A 15,034-nucleotide genomic window follows, 5' to 3' on the forward strand; every position below is an offset into this window, starting at 1 on the left:
CCTCCTCCTCCTTCATGCCATCTCCTCCTCTCTGCCATCCGGCCGATCCCATCATCCCCAGCGTTCTCCTAGAACCCGATCTGCTCCACTCCTTCAGCCTCCCACCAATCCCATCATCCCTGCCTTCTCCTAGACCCCCATCTGCTCCTCTCCTTCACCCTGACACATAACCCATCATCCCCTGACTGCTCCTGCATCCCCATCTTGACCCCTCTCCACCTAACCCATCATCCCCTGACTGCTTCTGCATCCACATCTCACCCCCCTCTGCCACCTAACCCATCATCCCCTGACTGCTCCGGCATCCTGATCCTGGCCCCAGCGACCCCCAGCCACCTATCCCTTCATCCCCTGACTTCTCCGGCATCCTGATCCTGGCCCCAGCAACCCCCAGCCACCTATCCCATCATCCCCTGACTGCTCCTGCATCCTGATCCTGGCCCCAGCAACCCCCAGCAAGCTATCCAATCATCCCCTGCCTTCTCCTAGACCCCCTTGAAGGATGACAGCTAAGGAGGGGGCAGGGAAGGAGGGCAGCGTCCAGAGCCCCACTGAGCATGTGCAAGGAGGCCGATTCGAATCATTGACCCCTCACAGTATGCTCTGGTGTGGTAATGTGCACTCACTCCCCTTTGCTTGAGTCTGCATCACGTGACTTGATTGGAATCGAACTGACTTCTCTTCTCCCTCACTTCGGAAGGACAACAGAAAGGCAACCAGGTGTGGAAAAACATGACGTTTTAACCTCAATCCGAATTGCTAGAGAGGAGTGACTCTGGATCTGGTGTGAAAAAAACATCACGCTTTGCATTGCTAGAACAGGAGTGACTGCGAATCTGAGCTGCAACCCCTTCATGTGTGATAAGGTCCTATGTCTTTGGTGGCAGGGACAGAGCCAAAGGAGGGGGGACGCCCCTTCTTTCACTCTCTTTCTGCAACCCCTTTCCCTATCCCTCTCTCCCATACCAGCCAACATTTCACAGATGAAAAATGGAACATGTGAGACCAAACAATATTAGAGTGTAGTCAAGATGGAACAAATTATTAAGGAAGAACACACAAGCTGAGAGAAGCTACAGCAGTTTGCTTTTGCTTTATCCTGCAGGGAAAGGCAAGATTCTGCCCCCCCCGCCTCTGTCCTCACTGTTGAGTTAGGAGTAAAAATTAATTTTGAACTTTGAAATCAGTTTGCTGCAGTTTGATGTAAGCTGAACCCAAAGAGGGAAAGTGGGAGGATGAGAGAGAAACTGGGACATTTTCAAAGTTGCTGAAAAAGTGGGACAAAGGATTAATCAGGACTATTCATGCCAAATTGACACAATTGGAGGGTATGCTGTTTACTTTTCTTTTCCTTCACTGCCTCCCTGGCAAGCTGCTGGGGAAAGGATGGATTTCTGTTGCCTGAAGTCTGAACTAATCAGTTGCAGAAGGCATTTGCAGTTAGGCTGTATGGCATTAGTCTGAGGGGCATAGGTTGCCTGCTGCATCTTTATATGAAATGTAACATATTTATCCTGCCCTTTGACTACAAAAACACAGGTTAACCGAAGCATTAAAATCATGTGTTGATTTTACAGTAGTAGTATTCTGTGCTTATACTTTCTCCACTTCATTGCTGCCCTAACATTGGTTGAACTTACCATTCATATTTGTGCCTGCCAATTTTGTTGAACTTGCCATTCATATTTGTACCTGCCAATTTATTGGGCACTTCCATTGGGGCGGGGCTGTATTGTGCTTGATTTCACCAGCCTTATGTGCAAGTTCAGGTGATGTCTGAACCAATTTTGTCAGATCTGGCCGTTATGATCTGAATCCGTCAACCTGAACTATATACAATAACGAGGTTGTAATGTGTGAACACCATGGACCAGGCACATATTGAGAAGTGCTCATTTTCATTTCCAGATGTACCAGTCCGATAGTTTGATTTTGTGAACTCAGCATACAGTTATGGATAAAGGTGATACTTTTATCAGCATATGAACTTGTGTTGAGAATCTGTGGCAAAAGTTTGTACACTTTGCAATCAATTCCTCTGGTACAGGAAAAAAAACCAAAAACTAAACACAAACAAAAACACTTGTGTGTGAAAGTGGTGCATAGGCAGTGATATTGCATCACATCTTTTACTGCATTAGAACTGTATTTTTATTTTGGTGGGAGAAGGATGCTTAACTTACAAATTTCCAAAGGGGATGCTTCATTAGTCTTTTGTAGCAAAAATAAAATGAAAGGTCTTGTGGCATTTTAAAGACCAAGGCTTAAATACTGTTGTTAATTTCAGCTAGAGTAAGATCTCAAAGTGAGTTTGAGGAAGAAGACTCTGGTCCATGAAAGCTTATGCCACAATAAATTTGCTAATATTTAAGGTAACATGACTCTTTGAACTAAATGAATTGTTCACATTATTTTTTGTTGGACACATTCTGCTTCACTCCATATCCCATCAGTCTGTGAGCTAAAAATTCTGAACTAAGTGAAAGCAGAATTCATGAAGTCTCTAAAATATCTGTGGTTGCCTCAAAATCCTGACACAGAAATCCTTATTTCTATTATATATTTTAGGTACCTGGATCCAAAGTCCTTTGCAACTTGTTCCTCATGCAGAGGATGGACTTTGTGCTTGTAGTTTCTCCCCAAATAGTAGCCACTTCCCCAAACCAAGGACAAAATTACTGTTAAATAAAAATTAGTTTGAGACACAGCTTTTAACATCTCTTGATCAAAGGGATGCTTAACGGCATAGTTGCTTGATGCTGTCATTACTGCTTTTAGTTAGCACATGAAATCTTCCATGTTCACCTGTGCTTTTAACTTTCCACATGTAATGTTGAGGTTAGGTGTTAAGTATTTGAATAGAAAGCCTCAGAAGAAGAAATAAACCAGCATTCAGCTGCACTTTACCCAGTTCCTGGCTTACTATATGTGAATCAGCCACTTGAGAAACAGGCCAACTAGTAACTCAGGCTTGTTTAATTGACTTGTTTAACTAACTGGAGTTTATTAAAAAAAAATAAAACATAATTCCTGATGTTCATATAATTGGCCAAGGCAAAACAATCCTGGTTTATTTTTCCTTCTTGGCCTCAGGGGAGAAGCATAAAGGATGGAAGAGTTTTATGTGAGCTTCCTGTTTGTGCATGTTGTATTAAACTATGGTTTAACATTATGTGCAAATACACCATGTGAGTTTTGCTCCTGTTGCAATCTGTATTGATTCCTGGCAACTCTTTTATGTATGTTTTTAGATGGTTTGGACATTGGATTTGTATTATTGTTTTGAATTTTTACATTTTTCCATAGACACTATTTTGGGGGGAGAAGTGGGTTATAAATTTCTTAAATAAAGTAGTTCTTTGGATCCTTGTGTAATCTTCACTAACAGTAACAACAGTAAGGGTGATTTAGCGAAATACTTCTGCCATTTGTATTCCCACAACCTGTTTTAGAGTTGCTCTAGGTAATTCCTTTCAAGAGTGCATCATCATCATCATCATCATCATGTTTATTTATAAACCACCATAAATTTACACAGCTCTGTGCATAGTAAGTAGCAAAATACAAATAAAAGCCTGCCTGTGGTGTAGAGTCTAAAAACAAAAGGAATAATTTATAGAATAAACAACATATCATTAAAATAACTGTTAAAAATCCATACAAATTGTAGACATCCATACAAATTGCCAGCAATCAAAGATCAGATTGTAAATTGGAAAGCTTTCTTAAACAAAACTGTCTTTATTCTGGGTTTAAAAGTTGCTAATGAGGTAGTAGTCTGTAGGTGTGTGGGGAGGAGCATGGGAAAAGGGGCGGATCCGAGCAGAGGAAGATGAAACCCATGGTTGAGTTAACAGCTTTGAGTCCCTGGAACGTAAAGCACAAACGGGATGGTAAGGAAAAACAAGTGATGAAAGATAAGGAGTAGCCAAACCATGTAAAGCTTTAAAAGTTAACAAAAGGAGCTTATAGCAGACTTTGAAAAGCACTGGGTGCCAATGAAGGAATGACAACAGAAAGGTAATGTAATCATAGTGGTGGGCTGAAAGGATGATGCTTGCAGCAGAATGTTACACCGAGGTCAAAGGGCCAAGGTGGGAAAGAGAAAGCCCCATCAGCAGAAGATTACAGTAGTCCATACAACAAATGACCAATGTATGAACCAATGTCTTGGCAGTAGAAATAAAATAAAAGGTCTAATTTTAACTAAATTATATAAAAAAAATCAACAAGATTTGGACTGGATCTGAGGAATGAAGAAGAATCAAAAAATGAAACCGAGACTATGCGCTCCATTCACAGTTTGGATCCGAATGTCATTGACTGAGATTGAAATAGAACATTGCAGTGTTGGCCTAGGTGGAAAAACAAGTACCTCAGTTTTATCCATGCTGAGTTTCAAACGGTGATGAAGCATCCAATCAGAAACAGCCGAAAGACATGATGAGAGATGCTGTTCAATGTCCGAGGAAAGTTCCAGAGTTGAGAAATATATTTGGGTGTCATCAGTGTACTGGATACTGGAAACCATAAGAGCCAATATGATTGGGACATAGTGTAAAGAGAAAATAACAATGGACCCAGGATGAAACCCTGAGGAACTGTGGCATAAAAGTCTTCTAAGAAGTAAGACTCTTCTGCAAGGTTCTCTGGCCATTTAAAAGTTACAAGGAAATTAAGATTTATATTTAGTCTTAAAATGACCACCTACCTAATGATTTCACAAAGGCTTGCCTTCAGGGCATCATGCACAACTGAAATGATTTATTTGAGAGTCTTGATCTTTATATTTTGAATGCCCTGTCATTGAACTTCCTCTTTTCTTCATGCTTGGGGTTTTTTTGCTCCTCACTTAGCAAAATACTTCCCTTCGCATATGGGGGAATCTTCCAAAGCTGTTGCATGGAATATAAGTACTTTGCATGGGGCCAAATTCTCTTTCTAAGTTACCTTCAAGCATGATGTTCTTTAGAATCTGGTCTCTGCTGACTTTACATGCTGCATAGACAATCTGTGTTTGCATCTTCACCTTTGTCTTCTTCAAAGACAATTTTTTAAAGTGGCTCAGCAATTCTGTCTTGAAGCTGAAAAGGACGTTTGTGCCTTGATATTGAACTTGTAGGACTGCAATATAGGGCAAATATTTCTTTGTTAGATCTTTTTGCAGGGGAACACTTCTTGCTTTTTTTTTTCCACACCAAAAGGAGGATAAAAATTAGATCCCAATTTAGAGATTTCTCGGGCATCTTTCTCAGTTTTGGTTACATAGACGAATCCATATTTATTAGTCCTAGTCCAATGAAAAGCCCAAGATACGTTTTAAAATATCCTATATTAGAGCTGTGGGTACAGTTCTGCCTGGTGTCATGTTAGTACATAACATACACATGTGTAACTGAAAGTTATCCATCATGTCAAACTTTGCTAGTTGTTTTACAGGAAAGACAATCTTATTACATTGGGGCCATTCAGACTACTTTTTACCCTGGATCAGGAACCGAATTATGCACATGAAGTTCATATTCGCCTTGAATCTCCCACAAGTGAATCTGAGGCTTCCACAACCGTTTCGGGGCAAATGCCCCTTAGTGTGGGTCATTTGGAAGCGGGGTAAAAGCTGTATCTTTTTTTTGGGGGGGGGGACGGATTCGGCAAATATGAACTTGCCCCCGATCATGATCGGGTCAAGTACAGGGGAGGGGTTTAGGTCAGAGGGAGGGCAGAGGGCAGAACTGGAGAAAGGGTGGCAAGAGTGACGGAGGAGGAGGAGGAGGAGGATGAAGGAGCCAGGGGGGAAGAAGGGGGCCATGGAGGGCAATCTGGTTAACAGAGCAGGAGGAGACGGAAGGAGCCAAAGAGTGCCAAGAGAATCGGTGACGAAGGAGGAGCAGGATGAGGATGAGGATGAAGGAGCTGGGGGGAAGAAGGGGGCCATGGAGGGCAATCTGGGTAAAGGAGCAGGAGGAGGAGAAGGAAGGAGCAGGACGAAGGGTCAAGTTCAGGGTAGGTCAGAGGGAGGGCACAGGATGGAGCAAGTCTCCGCTCTCGCACCAGGCAGCTTTCTCTCTCTTTTATTTTTTTTTAATTATTTTTGACAGACTATGTGCATGTTTTTTGCTACAGGTAGATAGATATATAGATAGAATGTGCCTGCCTGTCTGTTCACTTTCTCTTTCATTTCCTTACTTCCAGCAACAAGGCACTTTGAAAGAGGCTTTTTTTCTTTGCGAATGCTACAATGCGAATATTACAAATGTTTCTCTTTCCAATTTGGCAAATTGATACAGAATGCTTTTGCTACTGTCTGTAAGGAATTCAGGGGTAGCTGAGGATGCATGGCATCCTTTTCTGGCATTCTGAGGTGAGGAATTTATTACGCTGATGACACCAAGATCTATCTCTCCATGTCTCCGACTGATACAGTGACTAAGGAAGGCATCTCTCCTCTGGATGCCTGCCTAGAGTCAGTAATGGGCTGGATGAGGGAAAACAAACTCAAGCTGAATCCAGAGAAAACAGAGGTACTCGTGATAGGTACCCCAAGTCCGAACAGAGAAATTTGTCACCCAGTCCTGGACGGGGTCACACTCCCCCTAAAGGACAAAGTTCATTGTCTGGGAGTACTCTTGGACTCATCTCTACAGTTATCATCCCAGGTGGACGCGATGGCCAAGAGTGCTTGGTATCAGCTTTGGCTGATACGCCAGCTACGTCCCTGTCTGGACCAAGAGGACCTTGAAACAGTAGTACATGCATTGGTAACCTCTCGTTTGGATTTCTGTAATGTGCTCTACTTGGGGCTACCTTTGTACCAAGTCCGGAAGCTTCAGTTAGTTCAAAATTCTGCAGCCAGACTGGTCACCGGATCTTCAAGGCAAGATCACATAACACCGGTACTAAAAACTCTCCACTGGCTGCCAATTAGCTTCCGGGCCCAAGACAAAGTGTTGGTCATTACCTTTAAAGCCCTACATGGCTTGGGCCCAAGTTACCTGAAGGAACGCCTCTCCCTACACAATCCGCCCCGCACTCTTAGAACTACAGGGAAGTTTTTACTAGAGCTCCCCAGAGTAAGATTAAAATCAACCCACCAAAGATCTTTTTTGGTTATGGCCCCTTCATATTGGAATAATCTCCCAGAGGAGATACAGTGTATCCCTACATTAGAAATTTTTAAGAAGATGCTAAAAACCTACTTTTTTCAATTGGCATACCCTTCCAATTCGTTATAAAGTATATACTATAGAAATTAAATCAAGCCCAAATTATGTTATGACTGATATTGTATGTTGCTAGATCGATAATATTTTTATAGATTGTTTTAACCCTCAAAAACCCTGTCTAACCCTCCCACCCAAATTTAAAATTACATAGTAGGACACAATTAAAATATATAACAACACATCACAATTATTGCACAATCTGCGATGAAAGAGGTGTGGAAAAGGTTCAATTGGTTCTGGGCAATTTTCTGTCTGGGTAGGTCTGCTGGAAGAGAAGGGTTTTTGTCGCCTTTTTGAAAGCCTCCTCTAATACATGGCAAGGAAGTAGGTTTTCTTGTTAGTTTAAAAGTTAAAGCACTCTCTTTTTCCAAATTTGACAAATTGAGGAAGTTGGAATGTAGCACACACTGGTCAAAGATTTCAGTGTATCTTATCTGTGGTTTTTAACTCAATTGTATTTGTATAAAATGCACAATAAAGACAATTTTTTAAAAAAAGAAAGCCTCCAGCACAGATAGTTGGCGAATTTATTCTGGCAGGTCATTCCAAATTTTTGGGACGGCGGCCGAGAAAGATCTCCGGGAGGTCGTCGCCAATCTGGTCTTTCTTATTTGTAGGAGGTTTTTCTTGAAGGACTGGAGTGTACGGGGAGGACTATATGGGAGGAGGCGTTCCTTCAAGTAGACTGGACCCAGGCCGTGTAGGGCTTTATAGGTGGTAACCAACACCTTGTACTGAGCCCAGAAGCTAATAGGCAGCCAATGAAGTGACTTTAAAATAGGTGTAATTCGGTCGAACCTGAATTTTCCGGCGACCAGTCTGGCTGCCATGTTTTGTATCAGTTGAAGCTGCTGGACGTGGCACAGGGGTTGCTCCATGTAGAGTGCATTGCAGAAGTCAACATGAGAGGTTACTAGAGTATGTACAACCGTTTCTAGGTCCTGCTGTTCCAGGTAGGGATGGAACTGGCGTATCAGCCGAAGCTGATAGCAGGCGTTCCTGGCTGTCGCGCCAATCTGAGAGGACAAGTGAAGCGACGAATCCAGGAGCACCCCCAAGCTGCGGACGCAGTCCTTCAGGGGAAGTGTGACCCCATTTAGAACTGGCAAACTTATCTCCAAGCCCAGATTGGGGTTACCTATCACAAGTACCTCCATTTTATTTGGATTCAGCTTAAGTCTATTTTCCCTCATCCAATCCATTACTGACCTCAGGCAGTCATTCAGTGGAGAGATGCCCTCCTTGGTCGCTGTAACAGTCCGAAATATAAAGAAGTAAATGTGGGTGTCATCAGCATACTGATAACACCCCGCCCCATGTCTTCGGATGATCTCAACCAGTGGCTTCATGCAAATGTTAAATTGCATTGGCGACAGTATCGTGCCTTGAGGGACACCCAATTCGAGCTGCCTCTTGGCCGAATAACTGTCACCAAGCGACACCATCTGGAACCTTCCCGAGAGATAGGACTGAAACCACTGCAAAGCAGTGCCTCCAATTCCCAACTCTCTCAGGCGTTCCAGAAGGATGCCATGGTCTATGGTATCGAAGGCCGCTGAGAGGTCCAAGAGCACCAACAGGACCACACTTCCCCTGTCAGTGCACAGATGGAGATCATCGATCAAGGCAACCAGGGCAGTCTCAACTCCGTATCCCGACCTGAAGCCTGTTTGAAATGGGTCAAGATAATCGGTGTCATCCAAGACTGCTTGGAGCTGGTTTGTAACCGCCCTCTCGATCACCTTACTCAGAAAGGGAAGTAGAGATACTGGTCGATAATTGTTTTTGTCCAGGGGATCAAGGGAAGGTTTCTTTAGAATGGGTTTTACCATTGCCAGTTTCAGACTTGATGGAAAATAACCTTCCCTGAAGGAGGCATTGATTATAGATTGAAATAACTTGGTTGCCTCACCTCCCTGGATGGCCAGCCACAATGGACAGGGATCGAGAGGGCAGGAGAAACCAATTTCTCCGCAGGAGCTTAGAGGGCATTCAGGGTTAAAATACCCTGACTGAGGTAGTGAGCACTTGCTTCCAGAGGGATTCGGGGGAAGGGGACCGAATCTTCCCAGTTCCTTCCAGTGCAAATAGGTAAGTATGAATGGGACCATTATTTACTGCAGATATTCTGTTACAACTCAGACTGAATGTCTGTTTCTCCAGCCTTCCATCACCATCCTCACAATGCCAGTGGTGCTAAAAAAAATCTTCCAATTAGTTAGAGGACATGAAGAAAAGGGTTGGCTCATGGGTTGGCATAAAAAGACTTTGTAAAAAGTAGTTCCTGAGCGTTATTCCTTTAACAGAAAATTTTGCGCCAGAGGTTGAAGTAACAGAATAGGGATAGATTCCAACAGCAGCAGTTCAATATATTTTCAACAATATTCTTATTCAAAAGCTAACAATATACAAAAGGAAATAGCTAGGTCAGGTACGTCTTACATAAGCAATGAGAAAATTTTGAATCTTCTAGAGCCAGCATGGGGTAGCAATTTTGAGTATTGGACTATGACTCTGGAGGCCAGGGTTCGATTCCCTGCTCAGCCATGTAAACCTGGGCAAGCAAGTCACATACTGTCAGCCTCAGGGGAAGGCAATGGCAAACCTCCTCTGAACAAATCTTGCCAAGAAAATCCATTTTAGGGTTGCCGTATGTTGGAAACAACTTGAAGGCACACAAAAGCAACAGAGACCACTTGAAAGCTTTTTCCAAAAAGAATCCAGGGATTATTATTATTTTTCATTCACCAACCTCCAGTTTTTGTATCCACTCCATTTTGGTTGCCAAAGTTATAGATGCACGTCTCTTTAACATGCTGGGAATAGCTCATGAAGCAGGATTATCTGCTTTTCTTCCAGTTCCACTACACACATGCTAAGAAAACAATTCTGGGGGCTGCTGCTGTTTGTCTTCTTTGTTATAGGCAGACGCACACAGCTACAGTAGGATGGATTAAAGTAGAATCACTTTTTCTCTCAGGCATTGTTTACTGCAGGCACTCTGTTGTAACCTTACACTGGAAGTCTTGTATTCCTCCATCCTTCTTTCTTCATCCTATTGCTGATGCTGCTAACAAGCTTTGGGCTAGACAGAGGATGAGGAAGAAAAGGGGGTGGCAAATAAAAAGGAGTTTCATTCTTACAAGCTCTGTTAACTGAGGAATGCCTACTCAGTTCTTAATAAGATAATGCCAGATACATATGGCACTACAGGGATGCAGTGGCTCATGTGGTTAAGACACTGACTGTGTTGATTGCAAGATCGGCAGGTTGGCAGTTCAAGGCCCAGGTGTTGCATGATGGGGTGAGTTCCCGTCACTAGTAGCAGCTTCTGCCAACCTAGCAGTTCGAAGGCATGCAAATGCAAATAGATAAATAGGTGCCACTCTGGTGGGAAGGCCACATGATCACAGAGTAGTCAGTGACAATGCTGGCTCTTTGGCTTAGTAATGGAGATGAGCACCATCCCCTGTGGTTGGACACAACTTGACTACCTTATCAACAGGGAATACCTTTACCTTTACCCTTACAGATACATATAGTGGGTGTATCTCTTCATTCATCTCCCCCCCTAACATTTGAAAATAGTGTGGGATAAAATAGTAAAAGAAGGGTTTCCTTCCCAATATTTCCCAGCTGTTTTGTATGAGTAGTGGTATTAGTTGTTTCTCAAATGGCCATTTTGACACACAGTGTGGGTAGTTTTTACTTTACAAACAGAATAGAAATATGCAGAAGAGATCATGAAAACACCAATTGAATTTAATTCCTGCCATGGCCATTCCATAAAATTTCTGTCTTCTGGGAGCAAAAGCAGGGGAAGGGGGAATGCCAGAATATCACTTGCCTCTGATAAAAAGCATAAGTAAACACTTACATTTTGAATCTAGTAATCTAGAAAAGTGTTATTTAAACAACAAAAACAGGCCTATTATCTTAGGGTGAAATGTGAAGAACAATCAAATGTGAACTGACCTTGACAAAGGTAAGAGTTTTACATTTCATATTCCAAAGTGCGCTGCTGGTCTTCATGCCTACACAAATATGTTGTCAACACAATTTGAAAACACTAAACTGGGGGAATCAGGAAGAAGTTCATTGTAAAAGCTTTGGAGGTGTGGTGTTTCGGTGGTCCGTGGGTCCTGGGGGTCTTAACTGTAGTGTGTGCTAAAACATTCAGATAAGTTGTAATGGAATGTAGAAAATATATCTATACAGAATTATGTATTGTATAATATTCATTGTATGAATTTTAGTTTCAATAAAAAAAAAAGTAAAAGTGAATTGATCCCTTCCATTCACTTTCTTGGTTTGATAGCAAATTGAGTCAAATCTGTCCCATTTGAACATCACTTTATGAACAGTGCTCATGTTGAACCAAGGACATCATGTTCCCCAACCATAGCTTCGGCATGTCATCAACCAGATTTATTTTTAAAAAATTATATGAAAGGATGTGTGTTCCTTTTGCCCTTGACTTGCTCACTCTGTGTAGATCTGCCCAGTATGGCTGATGTGACTTTGAGGCCTTTCCATGGGAGATTTTGTTCCCCAGCCTCTTTCAAAGTAATCAGCTATTGAGGACTTTGCTTTTTTCTTTGCTTTTTTTTAAAAAAGAATCCCATAGGCTTCCTTACATCATATCCACAGATGATGGGATCCATCCTGAAGAGCTTATTGGAGGTAGTTTACTTCAATGTTTTGACTTCATTTTTTTAAAAGCAGGTGTCCTCGCAAACTTCCTTTCTAGAAGTTTTCAGCTGCTGTCTTTAAATCAGAGAGAAATATAGCTGGTGTAGTGTCCCTTTTCCCTTGAATCTACACTGTTATCATTAATACAGCACTAGGGAGTTGGCTAGAACAATGCTGCCAGTTACCAATCAAACAGCTTAGAGAAATTGTGGAAAAGAATGTTAAATGCGATCCTGCTGTGATCACTAAAAAGACCTCTGTCAGAGTGTTTCCATGCCAGGTAGTACTCAGACGTGGCTCCCCCATTCCTGCAATGTTCCTGGCTTTCATCTTGTTTTGCACAATTCAGCCATATCTTGTCCCTTTAACCACCTTACTAGCTCACATAACTCAGTCGGATTCTGCCTGAGGAAAAATTTTAATTAACTATGCTTGAAGAATAAAAGGGTCAGGACAGAATGTTGGAAGGACATATTGGCATTGTCACTTTTGCATCTTTCTTAACTGGGGTCTTTCTCACTCTTTGGGCTACAAAACAAGTCTATATGTTACCTTTTAGAATGTTATTTTCTTCCTCCCATCAATTAACAGATAGATGTTTGATTAGAAATCTTTGCTATTAATTGGCAAGTCTGTTTGGTGAGAATTCTTTCTTACAGATACATACACGTACATATACCCAGAAATGTAGACATGAAGTCAAGCCTTTTCCATTAATTTTCAGTTGATTTTTTCAGCTTTATTCAATTTCTTACGATTGCTTATTTGGCAAACATAAGTGAAGATTGCTGGGCAATATCTTCCAGTGAATTAGGTTTTTGGATGACCAGCATTTGTACTGAACATACTTATTCTGTGTTATAGATGATGACCTTTAGTACTTAGGATTCAGTTAAATTTGAGCACATGTTTATTCCAGTTTCCTGGGAGGATTTTCAGACTGAAGCTTAGGTTTTTTTAAAAAATCCTTTTTATCAGTGTGATGTTAAATGAAGCTTATGTGGCAACATATCTCCCCACCCTGCAGGTTCTGAGTGCCAGCTTTAGAGTGACTATTCAGTGCAAGATTACTTGGAGCTGATAATTCCTTTGACTTCCAATAGACAATAGGCATTGAAAGTCAGGGACATTATCAACTCTAAGCATTAACTCTACACAAATATATGGACTAAGACTGGGAATCATGCAGCTCTCCAGTTGTTGTGGACTGCAAGTCCCACCAGCCCTCACCAGCACAGTCAGTGGTGAGTTGCAGTTGAACAACTTCTGGGAAACATCTGAATTCAACTCCTAGTCTATTTTGTTTGTCTTGAGTTAATGTTGCCAGTATAGTTGAGGATGCTATTGTCTGTGCATTTTATCTCTTGATATCTAATATGGTATCTTAATATAATAGTATCTTAATATAATAGTAACATTTCTGTTTGCGTATCAGATTTTCTGATCCATTCCATATGCCCACTCCCTTGTCATTATAGTTTTACATACATACATGCAGGGACATAGCCAAGTGGGGGGATCTGGGGGTCCGGACCCCCCCTTCCATTAGAAAAATGAATGGTGTGTGCTGCTACGCCGCTGCACTCAAGCCCCATTATAATGGTGGCACTTAGTCTGGACCCCCCCCCTTCCTAAAATCCTAGCTACGTTCCTGATACATGCATACATACATATGTACATATGCTGTGACTTAAGAAATTGGTATAGTTTCTCAGCAGGAGTATTTTTGCTTGTAGAATGCCAACTTTACAGTTCATTCACCACCAGTTCTACCAAAGTTCTACCCAACTTTGTCTGTTTTTTTTCGCAATTGCAATTTATTTATTTATTTTAAAAAATTGCTAAGTAAAATGTCACAGAAGTTGTGACAGGGCAAAACTGTAGCATTAGCACTTATGATACTGCAGACAATCTATTCTGGTGATGCAATATATGTGTGTGTGTGTGTGTGTGTGTTCACAGCCAATAGACATGTTTGGAATCAAGGGAGTGTTTTGATGGTCATGCTGCATTGCTGTAAATATCTTAACCCAGTCCCTCTACTCAGTAAATTACAACTTTATTAGATAGTCCAGGATAGCAACTGTTGTCTGAGTCACAATTAAATATCTTTCCCCCCCAAAAGGACTTATTTCAAAAAGTTCCATTCCATCCATTCCCTGCTGAGCTTTTGTTAGCAGTTCAGAGGTATTAGTGGAGCCAATGCATGGCTCATTTCTCCCTCTGCTGGGCTTCCTTGAGATATTTCCTGAAAGAATAACCTATCCAGTGAGAGGAACTAAGCTAGAGGCATTCTGAAATATGCATATACTGTATTCTATTCCATTGGGAACTGAGTGGTCCTTGATTTGGGATCTCTGCCTCCCAGCCCAGGACTACACCCCAGCATATTCCTATATAGCCTCTAGGTAGGAGAGGCCACTGTAGTAGCTGGAAAGGCTAAGAAGAGGAATCTGAGATTAGAGCATCACTGAGCATCATAGGAAATCTTGGACAATGAGATCCGTTCCCTCCCATTATTCATTCCTAGGACTATATGACTGCAGTGTTAGTGTCATAGAAAGACAGGCAATTGTCTTTCTGTTGAACCATGCCATTCTCTAGCAAGCCCAATAACATTCACAAAGATAGGCAGTGGATTTCCATGGGCAAGACTATAGTCCAATGAAAATGTTTTAGGCTATTTTTGCATTAGTTGGTTCCCAAGGATTAAGACAAGGCTATTTCCTGGCCTTACTTGGAGAAGCTCAAGTCCGCACTTGGGATATTTTGCAAACAAAGGATTTGGGCTATAATTGAGACACAGTCTCTCTTCATAACAGCTGTCCAAGTCTTCAAAGCAAGCTGCAAATGCAGAGGTGTCCAGAGATTCACTAAATATTGATGCAGTTTTTTTTCCTTCACAGAATTTGGTTTGTGATGTCCTTTAAATGTTCTGGGGCTGAAAAAGTAGCAATAAAGACTGTGATGGATGAGGAGAAAATAAAAGTATGGATAGATGTCCTTTGTACGTATGCAACAAGATGCACACTTGCTCAACAAAAGGACCAGTTAGAGTGGATAAGGCTACTAACTTGGTCAAATGCCATGCAAAGGAGCCTTCAAGATGAATTAACTAC

General features: G+C 41.8%; 1 protein-coding gene across 1 annotated transcript in view; it reads left to right on the forward strand.

Annotated features, from left to right (window-relative positions):
• SMYD2 (SET and MYND domain containing 2) overlaps positions 1-15,034 on the forward strand; it is a 74,061-nt gene that overhangs the window by 22,898 nt on the left and 36,129 nt on the right. The gene's annotated exons all lie outside the window — the stretch shown is intronic.

The sequence above is a fragment of the Sceloporus undulatus genome, chromosome 1 (assembly GCF_019175285.1).
Source record: "Sceloporus undulatus isolate JIND9_A2432 ecotype Alabama chromosome 1, SceUnd_v1.1, whole genome shotgun sequence".
NCBI lineage: Eukaryota > Metazoa > Chordata > Lepidosauria > Squamata > Phrynosomatidae > Sceloporus > Sceloporus undulatus.